The sequence below is a fragment of the Phodopus roborovskii genome, unplaced genomic scaffold, assembly GCF_943737965.1.
Source record: "Phodopus roborovskii unplaced genomic scaffold, PHOROB, whole genome shotgun sequence".
NCBI lineage: Eukaryota > Metazoa > Chordata > Mammalia > Rodentia > Cricetidae > Phodopus > Phodopus roborovskii.
In genome coordinates, this window is record NW_026126469.1 from 8,307,420 (window position 1) to 8,313,897 (window position 6,478).

Consider the following 6,478-nt stretch of genomic DNA (forward strand, 5'->3'; position numbering starts at 1 on the left):
AAGGAATGAAGAACTGATTGTACACTACAACATACTGAGCTTTGAAAACATTGAACTAACTGAATAAAAGCCAGACAGAACAAGATAAGTATTTCATGATTCCAATTACGAGGAATATCTAGATGGGCAACTTCACTGGGATGGGATAGGTAGACTTGAGACCGGGGCAGGGAGGAAGTGAGTCATCGCTTAATGGTTACAGGGTTTCTATTAACGCTGATAAAAAGGATTGGACACAAGAGGCCACAGCTACACAGTATTGTGAATGTACTTACTGCCAATGGATTGTATGGTTGAAATGTCAAATTCTGAGTTGTATGTTCTTATGCCACAATAAAATTCTTCCAAAACGTGAGTGTTACAGCCCCAAGGGGAACGTTTCCCCCAGTAGCAGTGCTGCAGCTCTGAGGGTAAAGGTATTCTGGCAGTTGGGAGCCAAGGAATACCACAAAGTCATCCAGCACAACAAACCTCATACAAGATTTACTGGGGAAGACACAAGACCTCCACTTGGGAAAGAAGCACTAGAGAACTGAGTGGGAGACAGGTTCATATAGGGGGTGGAGTTTTCCAGGGTGGGGATTGGTAGGAGCTCTGGCTTCTCTTCAGGTTTGTCCTTATTTTTCCTGCCTTTGACACAACTTAAAAGAGCACTGAGAAGCTATAAATAAAGATTTGACCAAAGTTAAGAGGTGCCTAGACTGGCCTGCCATATCCCAATGCTTACCCAGTTTCTGCCCTAAGCCCTGTAGAAAGCCCTGGACTAGCAACTTAATGGGCACCTCACTCCTGTGCTGCACCAGCTCTTTTTAAAGCTCCTACATATAACCCTAGCATAAAACACTATACTCACTGGGGGATGGGGTGGCACATGCCTTGAATCCCAGCACTCAGGAGGCAGAGGCAGGCACATGTTTGTGAGTTCGAGGCCAGCCTGGCCTACAAAGGCTACACAGAGAAACCCTGTCTTGAAAAACCAAAGTTCTGGGACATGTGTGCCACCACTGCCCAACTAAGGGCACAAGTTTTTAAAACAACTTGAGGACCTTGTAGCCACAAACAGTTTGGCCCTCTGAAAGACCTACGTTATGTATTGGCCTCAGCCTTCAAAACTGAGCTAAATCAATACATTTTTTTATGAAGTTAAAAAATAATTTTATATACAATTTCTGGGGGAATGTTGTATTCAACGGACACGCAAAAGCATTAGTCTTCAAATTCAGCCAAGCATAGGGGCACACCAAAAAAAAAAAAAAAAAAAAAAAAAATAAGCATTTTTGTGATGTTCAACCAAGCTTTACAGCGGCGCTGAGGTCACCCACTTTAGGGATCTCCACCTCATACAGTGGGGAGGGAAAAGAACTCCACACATTAATCTAAAACATGTGAAGATGGCCAGGTATGATGGTGCTTTTAATTTAATTCTGTCAATTCCAGGCTAGCCTGGTCAATGTAGTGAGTTCAAGGCCACAGGCCTTGAGAGAGAGAGAGAGAGAGAGAGAGAGAGAGAGAGAGAGAGAGAGAGAGAGAGAGAGAGAGAGAGAGAGAACTCCATTAGTCTCCAGGTCAAAGAGACAAAAAAGTCTTCTTTTGGGGACTGTTGTGGGGTATCCACCAGAGAAGACTGCTTGGGCATGGGTTTAAGACGATGGAAAGTCTTTACTGGCTGGCCAATGACTATGCTGGATGTTAGAGATCCCAGGGCAGCACCAACTCTTTCTCAGGGTAAACTTTTAAGCACAAAATCCATATCCTGGGTTGACAAACTTCAGTGAATAATAACAGTTAGCCAGAAGCAGAACAACAGAAGCCAAAAAGCAAGGTCAGTACATTTAGAGACTTTCCCAGAACTACAGACTTTGGCAGGTTAGACCTTTGTTTTTGTTCTAGCTGGTGGTGCTGTCTACACGCTCAGCTTTATGGCCTGAGTGGTGCTTTTATCATGGAGTCAGTGTGCTGTGGTCTGGGGTCTGTTACAGGAGATGCTTAGGCTGCAGACTTGGGGACCCCGTGCAGGTGGAAGTGGGACTCACACAGGTAGCTATGTTTGGCCATGGGCGGAAGCAGGGGCAGAAGGAAGGAGGTGTTGCTTTGTACCCATGGTTGTCCTAGAATTTGCTCTGTAGACTTGAATTTGAGGCAATCCTTATGTCTATTTCCCTAGTGCTGGGATTATAGGTGTGTGTCACTAAGCTCTGCTGAGAAAGAGGTCACTGGAGGCTCTAGAATCCTTCCCAGAATCCCCAGCTATGAAATCAGATAATCTTGGATTTAATTGCCAAGTTAACTGAACTTGGTCGAGTTTTTTGACCCCTGGACTTCAGCTCTGCCTCCTTGTAAGGACTACAGGGAGAACCAAAATGCAGAGAAGATGAAAGCCTTTTGTATGGTACTTGTCAGAAGGAAGTGATGGAGAAACAGGACCATTCTTACCCTAGAGTCCTCCATAACACCCACCCCACCCCCAGTTCTAATGTGGCCCTACCTGCCTATCAATCCTGACCTCCCCAACTACCATAGCCACCTGTGTCTAGTCCTTCCCATTCCCTGCTGCTTACCACTAGATGGCAGGACAGGTCTAGTTGAGAAAGAGTTGCTTGCACCTCATTAGAGGTAGATTTTTTTTTTTTTTTTCAGGGCTTTTTGGGGAACAGAGTCAAAGCAGATATGTAGAGTGTATTGTAGACCTTTAAGTCTCTTGTTTCTAGGCTCTTGGTCACCTATATGGCCTGGAATCATCTCTGGGTCTGGCACTAGACTAAGAGCTGTGTCTGTGGCTGATGTGGAACTCTCGGAAGTAGAGAAAGAACAGCTTATTGTGAAGTCTCTCTCCATCTAGCATTCTCTCAGTCCACACAGAAGGAGCCCTCAGGAGAACAAGCCTTAGTGTGGACAGAGGGCTTCACGGATCTGCCTGGTGGGCTCAAGCACAGAGCCTGGGAGCTGGGCTCTTTGCTGTATTGGTTGTGGAGCCTGTGGCTGCAACCTTCACCTTCCACCATCCTCTCCCAACCCAAGTACCCTTGCAAGTCTGAGTTTGATACAGGCTGCACAGTGGCACTTTTAGAAAGAAGTCAGCTGGATATGGATAGCCCTCCAAGCATGCTTGCTCTGGCAAGAAGAAACCTTTAAAGAAGCAAGTGGACGGGCATCAACATGAGCTTTTATGACTGGCCTTGGAACTCTCTATTTATCCCAGGCTGGCTTCAAATTCATGACAATCCACCTGTCTCAACCTTGCAAGTGCTGGAGTTAACAGATGTGAGCCACCACATCCAGTTAATGACATGAGTTTTTTAAAAAAATAATAATGATTTATATGAATGGGTGTTTTGCTTGCACATATGTCTGTGTACCACATTCATGCAGTGCTTGGGGAGGCCAGAAGAGGGTGTCAGGTCATCTGAAACTGGCATTAAAAATAGTTGTAAGCAACATTGTGTGTGTTAGGACTTGAACCTAGGTCCTCTGGAAAAGCAGCCAGTGTTTTTAACCACTGCTATCTCTCCAGCCCCTAAGTCTTTACTAACACCCTAATCAAGATTATCTCTTTTTACAGACAAACATGCTTCAGAGTGTTTTAATGACGTATCCATTACTGTTATCAGAACCTTGAGTCGTCAAGTTAGAAAGGAATTGGGTTTTCTATTTGGGTTCAAAAGCTCAGGGATTTGAACACATGTTAGGAACTACATGAATTTCAACCTGCTGTACAACTCTTCCCATAGCTAGTGAAACCACATCCACTACGACTGAGAAGCCACAGTTTTCTCTAGCATGTTGCTGATAGCCCTTTCTCCCATATAGACACACAGAATCGGGGAAACTAATGGGGGGCAAGCACAAAGTGCAGTTGGGGGATGGAGGGCACAGTGTTTCATATGGGAGCCAAAGCAGCAGATCAGGCCTTTAGTTTTAGCTGAAGAGGAGGCTAAGTGGGAGGATTGGTCAGTCTCAGGAGAGCAGGGACAGTCTGGAAATTAGTGACTTAATGAGCTGACTCTGGTATCATGTGGGAAGTGGCCTGATTGAGGGAAGGAGTCACAACAGAATGGCAGAACCTGCTCCTTGGCAATAGGGAAGTATGGGCCTGTGACCATGGGGCCGCAGGGGCTGGGCAGCTGCTGCTCCTGTCTGTATCATTACAAAGGACAAAGCGCTTGGCTACAGTGGAAGAGGAGGAGCCATGTGACCATTTGTGGTCTGCATTTAGGCCAGCCTCTTCCCTTTCAGCACTAGCTTGTGCAGCAGGAGCGGCAGGAGCCGGTGCCTGCACTTCCTGGCCACAGCTGGGCCTTATTTCCTAGTGCATTCTGCAGTGAATTGCAGCTGTGTGGCTGACTTACAGATGCTTCATAGATCAGAAGTGGTGCAGGGCACTTGCAGGCCTGTGCACAGCCCTCCACCCTGTTGGAATGCTCCATCACCTTCTCAGGCTCTGGACTGATATCTACAGAGAGCTATAGTGGGGTATGGTGGCCCAGCTACCTAAATTCCATCTTGAAGGACAGCCCCACCCCCACACCCCCACCTCCCTCACGAAAGGCATGTCTTTAAGGGGCTGAGGCAATGGCTCATCAGTTAAGAAGATGTACTGTTCTTCCAGAGGACCTGAGTTTGATTCCCAGCACCTGCATCAGGCAGCTTATGTCTACCCGGGACTCCAGATTCAGGGTGACCCCATGCTTCTGGCCCCCTCAGCAGGCACTTGTACTCAGGTGTTTCATGTACACATGCACAACTGAAAATAGTAAAAAACAAACAAACAACAAAAAGACAAAAAAAAGTTTTTTAAAGTCCCACAGATTAGAAATACCTACTTTGAATTTTTGAGCCTGAAATAAATCTCCACGATACAAAAGACAATGTACATGGTGCTTTATGTATTACAAAGGTTCTCTTTGCTAACATACTCGTTCATGCCTATTTTACAAAGAGGGAAGCTGGTTCAGGCAGTTCAAGTAATTTGCATAAGGTCACACAACTAAAAGTAATGCTCTTGAAAGAACCTGATTGTCCGGCTCTCAAGCCCAAATCCCATCCATAGCAACAGAGGGTCCAGCATGAGGGATCAGTTCTAAGGCTGTGATTTCTTGTCCTATTTCAATTGCCCCTCCCTGTAATGGGAATCTCGGTTGCAAACCAGAGAGGGGACAGAGTCCAGGACCCCACTTTGAGCACCCCCAAATCTCTTTCTGGGAACTATGTAGGGCTCTGGCAGAGCAAGCTGTAGAGCCCAATCCACGCTCAGGAGCCTGGGAGCTCAGGAGAGTATTTGAACCTAGTGACACTCCTGCTAGTCCTCTGTCCATTGTCATCTGTGTCTCTCCAATCTGGGCTCAGAGGTGAACTCTGTGAACTGTCCAAAGAGGCCCCTGCTACCTCTTTGTTCAGTGACAATGGCTGTGATAACAAAAGAAAATCAGACGCAGGTGAAGGTTTATTTTTAACATTTCTGAGGCTGAATGGGGATTTAACATGAAAATCAGAGCTTTGCTGCTCTCTTTCTAAAAGTGGCTCTGGGCGCTTTTGGCTAGCCAGGACTCCAGTGTGCTTGGATCCTTTCCAGGGGCTGGGGTGGGCAGTGCAGTTTTTCTGGGCCTTCTTTTGGCAAGAAATAGACATTTGGGAGCTGGGCATGTAGTTCAGTTGTTAGAGTACATGGTTGGCCATGTCTGTAATTTAAGATCATCCTTGGCCATATAGCGATTTGGAGGCCAGCCTCGGCTATGTGGGACCTATCTTTAGATAGATAGATAGATAGATGATAGATAGATAGATAGATGAAAACTTTTGCTTATGTTTGGAGTTGGAGTTGAGCTTGTACTCTTTGGTGTGATCAGTTTAGGAAGCCAGGCTGTTCACTCCCCCCCCCCCAACCATAGGTACCACTTCTTTACATTTCAATCAAATCAGAGGACACTGGAACAAAAATGTAATAAAAAGGGAGGTTTGTTGGGCACAGAGCACATGGCTCTCTCTAGTAACAGTTTGGATGTTGAGGCAGGAGGGTTGTATATTTAAGTGTACTCTGCTTAGAGATAAAAACAAAACAAAACCCAATCAACCAACCAAACAAAACACAAGACAGAAAGACTGTTCTTTGAGACCCTTAGCCAGCTGCTTGGCATTACTCCTCTCTTAGTCCCTGTGGAAGCTCACAGCTTGGCCTGGGTGCATGCATGCACCAGCTGCAGCTAACTTACCTGCCATGGATTTACTCCCCTCTTTTTGCTCACCTCCCTGGCTCATCATCAGCCGTGCTTGATCAGGAAGGACACCCACTCAGAATTGTTCCTCTGTGGCACAGTGTGACACTTCAAAGCTTATTGACTGTATATTGTCCTGTGGTGTGTGGGTGAACTCCATTTTCTTCTTGTTTTAAAAAGACGTATTTATTTTATGTATGATATACGACTTTATACCAGAAGAGGGCATCAGATCCCACTATAGATGGCTGTGAGCCACTGTGTAGGTG